We start from the raw sequence: 13,042 nt of genomic DNA, 5'->3' as shown, positions 1-13,042 counted from the left end.
GACGGGGCAGTATGCTGGCCTGGGACATTCAAGGCCAGTGTGAGATCCGAGGCAGGAGGAGGTAGCTTCCCGAGAGGCTTCGCAGCCTTAGCAGATGGGATCCTAAAGAGCCACCGTCAGGATGGGAAGCAGCACTCAAGGAATTACAAAGATAAGGTACTTACTCATCCATGGCGATGTTCTTCCTCTGTTTCAACGGCCGGAAAGCGCCGCTGCCGCATCTCGGGGACCCCTTCCTCTTGCGAAGCGCATCAAAGTCTACACGGAGCTGGCCAAAGCGTTGGGCGTGGCGACCAGCGCAGGGGCGCGGCTGGTGAAGCGCCCAAGGAGGTGACCTCAGGAGCGCCAAGCTGGGGAGAGCCATCAAGTATCGCCTCGTGACGGCCTCTAGAGGCCTCAGGAGCTTTAGCCTCGGGAGCAGCGGGTTGCGTCGCCCCCTCAACTGGTTCCTCAGCGTGAGAGTTGTGGGCTCCCGAAGATGACGCCTCAGGAACCGTGGGCGGCTTCGACGCCCCGGAGCCCGCGCCTTCAGCCTCTAGTGGTGCTTGCCCCCTGTGTCCACTCTTGGGGCAAGTTTGGCGCCGGCAACAAGGAGGGGACCCACGGTGACGTGGTTCTCGCAGGACCCCTCAAGGCCAACCGGACGCAGCCCCCATTCGTCAAAGGGGGGCATCTGTCCCGTGAACTCCACCCTGTTCGAGCAATAGTACAAGAGACAGCCCGCCGGTGGCATATCGGCTGGCGAGGGGTTGCCCGCCAGGACCTTGAGCACCGTTCTTCATGCCTCAAGCGGAAGCACTGACTCCTGGAGCATCATGCGATCCGGGCCGACAGATAGGGCCCACATCGGCTGGGAATGGCGCTGGAGTGGGGTGACGCAGCGGCGGAGGAACTCCATCACCATGGGTGCGATCAAGCCAAGCTCTTTCAACCTCCTCAGCCGGAGCCAGACGAAGGCAAGCCGGGGGCTCGTAAGCTTCTCGTGAGCCCAGCCAGAGCTGGGAACGGCAGGCACAGACGGAGGCGAGAGCAACGGGCTGAGCACTCCGACAGCCCCATACACCCACCGCGTCCGGAACCCGCTCACAGACGGCGGGATCTCAAAGTCAATCCCTGAGCCGGTCGTCGCCACCACGGCCCGGAAGCTCAATCACCCCGAGCATTGTCGGGGGTCGGTCAGGTGCAGCGAGAAGAAATGGCGCAGAAGGGCCACAGAGGGGGCGATGCCCACCATGGCCTCGCAGACAAAGGCGAAGACAACAAGAAGAGCGACAGATTGGGGATCTAAGTGCAGCAGATGAATCTGGTAATGGGAAAGCACGGCATTGAAGAAAGCTGAGAAGGGGGGATCAGACCGGCCCACAGGGCGTCGATGAAGAACTGGACCTCGGTGGCTGCTCTGTTGATAGAAGCTCGAGACACCGACCAGGCCGCCGTCTCCGCCCATTCATTGAAGCTGGTGGCGAGCGCGAGGCGGATCTTGTCCATGGCTTCCTCGTTGAGCACCCATGATTGGCCGACGGCGGGCTCGATGGCAGGAAGTGGGTTGGCTGAGGATAGGGGCTTCTTCCCTTTCTCCATACGGTTCGGCGCCATGACGACAGGGAGGATTGAGCTCAGGTTGGAGTAGGAGAGGAAGCTGAAGTTCGAGGAAGCGAAGGATTCGGGGGTGCGTTGCCAGCAAGGGGGTAATAACTGTGTGGGATGCCTTAGCCGCCTAGCCAGGCAGATATCAAGGCTGCGTCGGGAAGCGGGGCCGCCCACGTCCAATCAATCGCCACGTGTCAAGCAGGGCCGCGGGCTGTTGGGGCCCGCGGTGCTGCGCACTTGACCTTTGGCTTCGCCTCGAAGCCAAGCCCGAGCGTGCCTTGGGCCCGGGGGCTACTATCGGCGTTCTGGGAATGGGGGTTGCCAGACTTGCCTGCCTGTGGCCCGCAGCGTGGCTCCACCAGCGGCCCTGTACAGCCCATCTTCACCAGCAAACACTCAAGACCCTCGCGAGGGGCCGAGCCTCGCGAGGCGGACCACACAAGACCTCCTCAGGGGCGGCCTCACCAGGCTGGCTCGCGAGGGGCGGAGAGATCAAGGCACGGGACACCTCGCGAGGTTCCTGTGATGCAAGCCATGACGACTAGAGCTAGGCGGGCGCCAGGCGGGCGTCAGTGCTCGCAGTGTCCTCGTTTCCTCTTTGGTGCTAAAGGGGCAAGCACAGGCGAGGAGTCTCGAGGCATCAGACAAAGGTTTCCATATCGGTGCAACAAGACGAAGACCAGCAGGACGGCAGGACGAAGGTCACCGTGGATCCCAAGACGGTGTCATCACCAGAGCCTTTAGCAGGCGAAGACTACTTTTGTCAGGATAGCTTGTACTAGTTGTCTCCCTTCGAATTTGGCTGTTGTGGGATCCCTTCCCGCTCAATATTTGGGAAGAGGACCAGTGCCTCTATAAATAGGACTAGCCACCACTGTAGGGAGGCATCTGATTCAGACCCGAATCACCCCGAATCACACAGGTTCATCAAGCACAAGAACACCTCTCCTTAGGAGGCGGTTCTTCCCTTGTAACTGTTCTTCCTAAGCCCAAGAGGCAATCCACCACACCACACTGGAGTAGGGTATTACACCACAACGGTGGCCCAAACCAGTATAAATCTTGTGTCTCGTGTTCTTTGGGTTCGTCAAGCCAGGCCGTGAGATCGTAGAGTGTGCGAGCTAGAGAGGGGGAGAGATCTTAGTGCTCACCCCAGTGTTCGAACCTCAAGGGTTTTGCCGGAACCCGAAATCCGACAACTATAAAAGTCAGATCCTAAAGAGAGCTATGGTGAACGCAAATCTCGACTCCAATGGATTCGAAGATATTGGGCAGAGCACTGGTTTCTGTACCACTTTGTGACTCCTGAGTACACGGATAAGAATGTTGTGCAGCCTCCCTGGGCTGATATTGTATACAGAAAACTTCACCCCAGGACCAAAGCTGAAGCCATTGAGAGAGGCTTCTTTCCTTGCATGGTTAGAGGACCAATGCCTGAGAATGTCGACCCATCTAGTCTTCGATGGTGTCATGAGGATGATCTGTTTGAACCCAATCTCAAATTTGCTAAAGCTTCAGCACTTGAGAACAAGGACTTTGGGATTGACTTCAACCCAGGTCCAGTTGCACCAAGGCCCGATAGCATCTGCGAGGCCAAACCAAATCTTATTGGCCCCTTTGATGACTCCGACTCATTTCTGGCACACTATGCAGCATAGAGGGCTAGCATTGAAGAAGCTGATAAGGACGAGGAACAAACTGCAGCTCCAGAGCCCCTTAACCGGTGAAGAAGCCACAGGCTTCAAAGACCACTATTGCACCAAAAGCTTCAAGACTAAAGCCATTGAAATCTGCATCTCCTGAATCCAGTGTGTAGTCTGAAGGCTTGTCCCGCATGTCTATGAAAACTAAGAAGATCAATGGGCAAGGCCTTACTCCAGCAAGCATCATGCGGCATGAAGAGAATGTGATCTCTCTAGTCATGAAGACCTTGCTGATGATGCCATTGAGCTGCTGACCAAGAGCAGGCACGAGGCTGAAAACTTCAAAGATTTGCCTCTGTTTGATGCTAATATTCTGAACAATATCATTGATGAATGGTTTGAGGACACATCTTTCACCATTCATGATCTGAAGCTTCCCATTAGCATCAGTGTGGCATTCCAAGGCCGCATTGCAAAATAGCTTGCCATTGCTCAAAAGGTCATTGAGCAGAAGAACAAGATTGACCATGAAAAGGCTGCCTTCGATAATCACATGGCCGAACTTAGTGTTACAGATGTTCAGAAGTTCAAGACGATGATGGCAGATCTCAAGGATGAGTTCCATAGGCATCGTGATGAAGCCAAGGGCTCCTGAGAATGCATCAAATATTATGCTGAGAAATGTGTTCATGCTCACAATGAGGCCTTGAAGAGAAAAACACTTGGGCGTCTAGGCATTGACCCCAAGTTGGCAGCTAATAAGAAGAAGACAACACAAGCTAAAGCTAAGGCCTTCAGGCAGGACAGGCCAATCATTGTCTTCCCTGCCAGCATGACAGGCTTGAAGCCTAAGATCCCATCAACTGCTTCTGAGAGGAAGAAGACGAGGCAGGCTGAGGCTGAAGCTAAGAAGCGCAAGCATCAAGAAGCCTCTGATGCCGCTCCATCTCAGAAAAGGCTGAAGACAAAGCCCTCTAAGGCTTCAAAAAGGGCCCAAGCACCTACTGCTTCATCCCATCCTAATGAGCGTGAAAGTGCTAGTAGTCCACTAGAGGGGGATGAATAGGCGATTTTTCTGAAAGTCTTCGAGAGATGCAAGATCTTCGAAGACTGACTACTAAACAACACCTATACAATATGCAGCGGAATATATTCTACACTAGACATGCCATAGTCACGTAAACAGTACAGTGAAAGCACGAAGACAAACAACTGCTAGGTAGAACAGATCGGAATAGGAAAATAGTATGAAGCCAAATACAGGAAAATCTTCACACTATGAGGTCAAATAGATCAGGCATGCAAGCAATGACTTCACGAAGACAAACTAAAATGCAAAGGAGATGGGGAATAGAACTTGTAGCTTGGTGAAGACAAGGATTTGGTAGAGCAGTTCTAGTTGTTGTGACAACTGTACGTCTAGTTAGGGAGGCTGGGATTGAACTCAGAAGACCATGTCTTCACCTTATTCCCCTTGAGCTAAGGACACCCAGTCCTCGCCCAATCACTCTGGTAAGTCTACAAGGTAGACTTCCAAACCTTCACAGACTCTGTTCATCGGCGATCCACAATGAATCTTGGATCCTCAGAACTTGATGCCTAACCGGCTGGAGGATGCACGGTCATCAAGTGTACTAAGTCTTCAGGTCACGCAGACAAAAAGACTTCAGTGATGCCTAACACTCTTTGGCTCTGGGTGTTTTGGGCTTTGTCCTTGCAAGGATTGTCTCTCTCAAAGGCTTTGGAGATGGGTTGCTCTCAAACGACAAAAGTCATGCACTAACTTTGAGAAACCACCAATTTATGGTGGAGGGGTGGGTCATTTATAGCCAGCAGGTAACCCGGCATGATATGTCTGAAATGACCCTGGGTCACTAAGGAACTGACGCGTGTCCAACGGTCGGATTTCGCACACACGCAGTAGCTTGGCTTGGGGTACAAGCAAAGCTAACTCATCGAACTCTGGATACGATCTGCTCTCATTGTCTTCGCTCGAAGACATAGGATTTTGGTTGAGCATCACGTCGGTCTTCTGACTTTGTTCACTTGGACCTCACTTAACAGTTCGGTGGTTCCTATGACTCAAGAAAGAAGAAAATGAATCTACCAAAGAAACTATGTCTTCACACTCCATAGTCTTCACGTGAATATCTTCACATGTCATTATCTTCAACGTGAATGTCTTCACGAACCACCATTGTCTTCAATGTCTTCATAATTTTTTAGGGGTCATCTCTGGTAGGTAAACTGAATGAATGCGGGACTTCTACCTGTGTTATCCTGCAATTCTCACAAACACATTAGTCCCTCAACTACGTTTGTCGTCAATTCTCCAAAACCAACTAGTGGTGGCACTAGATGCACTTAGAGTCTCCCCCTTTTTGGTGATTGATGACAAACTCGTTGAAGTTTTCAACGGGGATAAAATATGTGAAAGTTAAAGAACGCGGTCATTGGCTTCATGAAGTTGAAGGGGCTCCCCTAAGGATGGGCATATAAGTAATTTGCCTTTGAATGCAAATGCACATGGCAAGCTCGGCTTTGTGGAGATCTTCTTCAATTCATGAAGACAAGTCATCATTCATACACAAATATAATGAAAATAATGACATGCACAATGAGAAATGGGCATGTACAGAATGACTTCATGCGGAATTTTATCACCCCAATAAATGGTAGCAGCAAAAGTGGCAGACGAGTATCAAGGTTTAGGTGTTACAACTCAAAACCAGCAGTTCATGAACGAGAGTTGTAAAAACTTAGCAAAAATAAGCACCCGACCCATATAGACCCGCTTGAAGACTACCAACTCATATGCTTACTCCCCTTTTGTCAGGAATGACCAAAAAGGTGTGAAGACATAGAGCACCTAAGCGTTCCCATGCGTTGTTGGTGAAGATGTTGGGGCAGCAGGGTCGATGGTGGAGTTGGGCGGTGCAGAGGGGCCTGATGTAGAATCCTAATGCAGTGAAGCCATAGTTGGTGTAGTGGCATCGTCCTCTTCATCAATTACTTGTGCAACAATAGTTGGAGCCGAAGATGAGTACTCAGAATCTTCAATTGAAGGAGTTGGACGCCAGCTTGCTGATTGTGGTGGCCGGGAGTCAAACTTGAATTTCTCAGTGAAGCGATCTGCTTGAAGATCATCTTCAGAACATAGCAGTGTGAGGCTCTTCCAGGCATGCCGACAGGCTTCATGAGCAACAAACAATTTCTTGGTGGCGAGGTTGCGTATGCGATTGACATCCACAAGGAGACTCTACATCAGGCGCTTCATCCAGTCATGATGCCTATCCTCCTTCTGGGGCCTTTGGGCTACTGTGTTGGTTGTTGCATCAGTGTTGGCATGATGCAGCAGCCGAAGCTGACTGACAAGAGGACCAGCAGTAGCAGTAGGTGGATTTGGCACATGAATCCCATTGAGAGGTTGAGTGATGCTTTGGAAGGCAACATTGTCTTCACGAACAGGTTCCTTGCTGTGCTAAGGATATATGGCTTCATGTGACATATCCACTTCAGGTAGAAAGACAACATGGTTGCGCGCTAAAGCTTGATAATTGATGGTGGAGTGAAGCTTAATCAGCTGTATGACGCATGGAGCATAGAACTTGAGACGGAAGAAATCAATGCCTGAACTGCCAACTAACGGACGAAGAAGTCTTGAGTATTGAACCTGATGCCATTGATGATGTAGAAGACTAAAGTCTTCATAGTCCCTTCAATCTTGGTGTGAGGAGAATGCCCCTTTATTGGCCATAGAGTATGCCTAAGTATATGATAGATGTTGCAGGGTAGGTACTCAAGGTCATTGACAAAGAATTCCTTGGGGTACTCAGCATCTACATGCAAATGCTTCATCATGCTTAACATTTGACTCATTTTGGGCTCTGGCTTCTGAAAGATGCTCTGCAATTCATGTTCATAATGCTGACAACTTGGCTCATAGAGATCACTAGGAGTGGGCAGGGAAGTTAGCTCGATGATGTCTTGAGCTTTGGCTTCATGATGTACATTACCTGATATCACCTTAAGGACCCATGTCTTCGGATCCCTATTGTAGCCTGAGATGTGGAGAGTGGCATAGAATTGCAGCAAGAGTTGCTCATTCCAGTGCTCCTTGTTTATGACAAATGGGAGCAATCCAACTTCATGAAAGCAGTCAAGAGCTTATTCAAGGCAAGGGAGACCAGCAATGGCATCACAACACAGTGGATGGTTGAATGTCTTCGGTGGAATCATGGGCTACAGTCTAAAGTATGGCCATAGGTGGTCCATTTTCTTCAGCCATGACAACATCATTGGCTTCAGTAGTAGTGTGAGAAGCAAAATTATTTGTGGGGGCTTCAGTGGCCTCAATAACTGGTCGGTCAGGCACAATCACATTTTCATTTTCTCTTGGTTCAATGGTAGGGGAAATAACAGCTTGATCGTCTTCAAGTTTGAGGGAGTCCTGGATTAGGGGGTCTCTGGACAGCCGGACTATATCCTTTGGCTGGACTGTTGGACTATGAAGATACAAGATTGAAGACTTCGTCCTGTGTTCGGATAGGACTCTCCTTGGCATGGAAGGCAAGCTTGGCAATACGGATATGTAGATCTCCTTCCTTGTAACCGACTCTGTGTAACCCTAGCCCCTCCAGTGTCTATATAAACCAGAGGGTTTAGGCCATAGGACGACAACAATCAGACCATAGGCTAGCTTCTAGGGTTTAGCCTCTACGATCTCGTGGTAGATCAACTCTTGTAATACTCATATCATCAAGATCAATCAAGTAGGAATTAGGGTATTACCTCCATCGAGAGGGCCCGAACCTGGGTAAACATCGTGTCCCCCGCCTCATGTTACCATCCGCCTTAGACACATAGTTCGGGACCCCCTACCCAAGGTCCGCCGGTTTTGACACCGACATTTGTGCTTTCATTGAGGGTTCCACTGTGCCGTCACCATAAGGCTTGATGGCTCCTTCGATCATCGGTAACGATGCGGTCCAGGGTGAGGCTTTCCTCCCCGGACAGATCTTCGTATTCGGCGGCTCCGCACTGCGGGCCAACTCGCTTGGCCATCTAGAACAGATCGACAGCTACGCCCCTGGCCATCAGGTCAGGTTCAGAAACTTGACCTACACTGCCGACATCCGCGGAGACTTGATCTTTGACGGATTCGAGCCTATACCAGGTTCGCCGCACGATCACGATGAGCATGATTTAGCCCTGCCGTCGAACAGTGTTCGGGAGATCACACCTACAACTACTCAGGCCTTCAATCCGGAGAAAATTGCGCCATGCGAGGACGGGTGGATAGACCCCGCCATGGAGGCCGCACTCTCAGTGGTGATAGAGTCGGATACTGACTTCACCCCTTGCGAGAGCCGTGTTGCCGAACCACTGGATTCGTCTCCGGCCACGGACTCCGAGCCGCCTACGTCCATGCCTATCGAATCCGATTGGGCACCGATCATGGATTCACCTCAGGGGATATCTTTCAGCACTCACCTTTTGGTGACGTGCTAAATTCATTAAGGTCACTCTCCTTGTCACGAGAACCTTGGCTAAACTATGTCCGTCTAGAATGGGATGCGGACGACGAAGAAATTCGCTCCCCACCCACCACCCACTTAGTAGCCACTGTCGATGATTTAACCGACATGCTCGACTTCTAATCCGAAGACATCGGCGGTATGGACGACGATGCAGGAGACGAACAGGAACCACTGCCCACAGGGCGCTGGACCGCCACCTCATCATATGATATATACATGGTGGACACCCCCAAAGAAGGCAATGGCGACGAGACAGCGGAGGATGACCCCTCCAAGAAGCAATCCAAGCACCGACGTCAGCGGCGCCGCTCTATGTCCCGCCATAGCAAAAGTAGTGATATGGCACAAGAGACAATAACACTCCGGATAGTGCCGAAGACGACAACAATCCCCTCCAGCACGATTTAGAGCGGGAGGGTGAACAAGCTAGCCCTCCAGAGCGGGCAGCAAATGGAGAATCGGAGGAGGACAATTACATGCCTATCTCTGAAGACGAGGTGAGCCTCGACGACGAAGAATTTATCATGCCTGGGGATCCCGTCGAGCAGGAGCGCTTCAAGCGCCGGCTTATGGCCACAGCAAATAGCCTGAAGAAAAAGCAACAACAGCTTCAAGTTGATCAAGATTTGCTAGCAGACAGATGGACCGAAGTCCTTGCAGCCGAGGAATACGAACTCGAGCGCCCCTCCAAGAGTTACCCAAAGCGTAGGTTGCTACGTCACCTCGAGGAGGAAGCATTGAAACCTACATCACCAGCGTATGATGCGGCTGACGGGCCACCTCGTGGTCGAGACAGAGAGGCATTTTAGCCTGAAGTCCAGCCCGCACCCCGACGCCAATGAAACAAAAATGCCAAGGCCCGGGGCAACATGCGGGACCTGCGAGACGTATTGGAAAACAAGGAAAAACATGCAACATCGATCTACGGATCACGGGGGCGCGCACCAACACACGACGATGATCATCACGCCGGATACACTAAAAGCAAACCCGGCCGAGCCGAACACGGCAGACAAGACTCGTATGAACCGTGTCGTGATATAGCTCGGCACAGAGGCGCCGCACACCCCTTATGCTTCACTGATGAAGTAATGGATCACGAATTCCTAGAAGGGTTTAAACCCGTAAACATTGAATCATACGATGGTACTACAGACCCCGCGGTATGGATAGAAGACTTCTTCCTCCACATTCACATGGCCCGCGGGGATGACCTACATGCCATCAAGTATCTCCTGCTAAAACTCAAAGGGCCGACTCGGCATTGGCTCAATAGCTTGCGAGAAAACTCCATCGGAAGTTGGGAGAACCTGGCAGAGGCATTCCTGGACAATTTCCAGGGCACTTATGTGCGACCGCCGGATGCTGACGATTTAAGTCATATAACTCAGTAGCCAGGGGAATCGGCCAGGAAATTCTGGACCCGGTTCCTAACCAAGAAGAACCAAATTGTCGACTGTCCGGATGCAGAGGCCTTAGCGGCTTTTAAGCATAATATCCGTGACGAATGGCTCGCCCGGTACCTCGGCCAAGAGAAGCCAAAATCCATGGCAGCCCTCACGACACTTATGACCCGCTTTTGTGCGGGCGAAGATAGCTGGTTGGCTCGTAGTACCAATACAACAAGCAAACCTGGCATATCAGAAGCCAGGGATAACAATGGCAAACCATGACACAACAAACACAAGCGCCGCAAATATGGCGAAAATGCCGAAAATACAGCAGTTAATGCTGGGTTCAGGGGCTCAAAGTCCGGTCAGCGGAAAGGGCCACCCAAAAATAAAAATCCGGGTCCATCCAGTCTGGACCACATACTCGATCGCCAATGCCAAATTCATGGCACCCCAGAAACGCCAGCCACCCATACGAACAGAGAATGCTGGGTCTTCAAACAAGCCAGCAAGGCAGGTGCCAAAGACGAAGAGGGCTCTCAAAGCGACGATAGCAACGAAGAGCCCAGATCACCGAACACAGGAGGGCAAAAGAAATCCCCCCCCCATATTCAATCACTGAATGTGGTAAATACCACCCAAATTGCCAACTCGAACCAGATATGCACCCTTAGGGATGGCGACTCAACGGAACTAGCCGTCCCACAATATAAACTAGGGTCGGTCACCTTCAACTGCACAGATCGTCCGGTTAACGCCAATCAGGGCAATCCAGCCGCACTAATCCTCGTCCCAATAGTAGACGGGTTCCACCTCACTTGAGTCCTTATGGATGGAGGTAGCAGTTTAAATCTACTTTACCAGGACAAAGTGCGCAAGATGGGCATCGATCATTCGGTGACCAAACCCACTAAAGCCACTTTTAGAGGCATCATACCAGTGATTATCAAGCACTGTTCGGACGAACCGCATTTGCTCGATTCGACGCAGTGCCACATTATGCCTACCGGAAGCTCAAGATGCCTGGTCCACGCGTCATCATCACGGTTCATGGCAAGGCCGAACCTTCCTTCGGCACCAACAAATACACCACTGCCTTAGCAGCAGAAACAACGAGCAGCACCTTGCAGCCGAACCTTGAGTCGATGTCCAGGCTCCCGGACACCATCAAGGGGCTCTGAACTACTTCGCGGAAGGATACCTCGGATCTTCCAGAGCTCAACTAAACACTCGGCGAAGGCCATGACAGGCCAAACTCAGCGGTTCAACCGCCCTCCGGTACTTAAACATTTCTTATATTTCCTTCGCAGGTTCACCTTTGCACCGACCAGGACAGACTACATGAAGGCAGCTTGAACGTGTTAGCGAATCCTCAGACATTCCCCGCAGTGACCGTCCGGCTATATTACGGATCCGCACTCAACCTCTTCCCCCTGGTCACAGCAGGTTCGGCTATCACAACCCCTTTTTATCACATTACTTGTACCCATACGCATAGACGTATTGTTCAAATACAACATGTGGATTTATATGACGTTTACTTGTTGATTATTTCTTATCTAAATCATTTTGTCAAGCGGCATCCGTACACAGCGATATGCCTTAAATATGCCAGGGGCTTCATTTTTCCCGTAACACGATAATAAAAGTCCGAACACCTTCTTGGAAGTTCGGCAGCCCGAACCTATAGCATTATATGCATCAGCTCCGAATCATGTCTTGGGTCAATAGTTGGGTTTTCCCAGCTCCCATGTTTTGGTACCTTACGTTCCGCTATATCGGCTAAGGTAGCACTGGGAGAACTACTACGATTGTGTCCTGGTTCTTCCGGGTGAGCACCTCAGTAGAGAAAGCCGAAAACTGACTGTCATGATACGGCGAGAGCTGGTCAGCTGTTCGAGCGGTTACAAAATCTTTAAGGATTTCTCCCGCATAATGCCATAACCAATGCAGCGTGCGATGGATCGGATTTTTCTCCGATCAGGCGCTTATAGAGCCCCTAGTACGGTCTTCCGAACACAAGGGGCTGCACCGACCATACTAAAGCTCCTATGGCTAAGTGAGAGTGATAAAGCCCTATAGTCTGATTGCCTGGTTCGTTGTGCTGAGCACCTCCTTCGAAGGACCCAAAACTGGGATAAAGAGTGCTCAGGTTTATCCCGAACACCCCCGTACTTCTTATGTGGGGGCAGAAGCCGACGACTGGCTAACTCTCAGGTTTAATATAAAAACGGCCGCACATGAGGGTAAACTTTTATATAACAGGCGACAAATAAACGACCTTGTTCAGACATTACAAAGGACAACATGATTGGCATTCATGGAAATATAATGTCCTTGGTGCATAGCTCCGCTACAAGGTAGGATCCTTTCAGGACACTCTCATAATATAATTCAGGCTTGCAGTGCTCCTTCCCCTCTGACGGTCCTTCGATCATCAGCTTTTCGACATCCATCTTCCCCCAGTGCACCTTTGCGCGGGCAAAGGCCATTCGCGCTCCTTCTATACAAACCGACCTCTTGATGACATCAAGTCGAGGGCAAGCACTTACAAGCCTCCTCACGAGCCCGAAGTAGCTTCTTGGAATCGGCTCGGCAGGCCATAGCCGGATAACCATATCTTTCATGGCTAGTTCCACCGCCTTATGCAGTTCGATCAGCTGTTTCAGTTGATTGGCAAAAGGCACTGGATAATTCGGCGCCAAATACTGCGACCAGAAGAGCTTATCTGCGGTGTTCCTTTCTTCAGCTCGGTAGAATTGGGCAGCATCTGATATGCTGCAAGGTTACTTGGCAAATACACCTGAGAAATCCGGATTCAAAATTAGAAACATAGTTTTCCCTTCAAATACGTGCTTACATGGGAAAAGCCTTACCC

This window comes from Triticum urartu, chromosome 4A (assembly GCF_056163025.1).
Source record: "Triticum urartu cultivar PI428250 chromosome 4A, HENAU_Tu73, whole genome shotgun sequence".
Classification (NCBI taxonomy): Eukaryota; Viridiplantae; Streptophyta; class Magnoliopsida; order Poales; family Poaceae; genus Triticum; species Triticum urartu.
The sequence above is the reverse complement of the archived record's forward strand: the minus strand, read 5'-3'. Positions refer to the sequence as shown.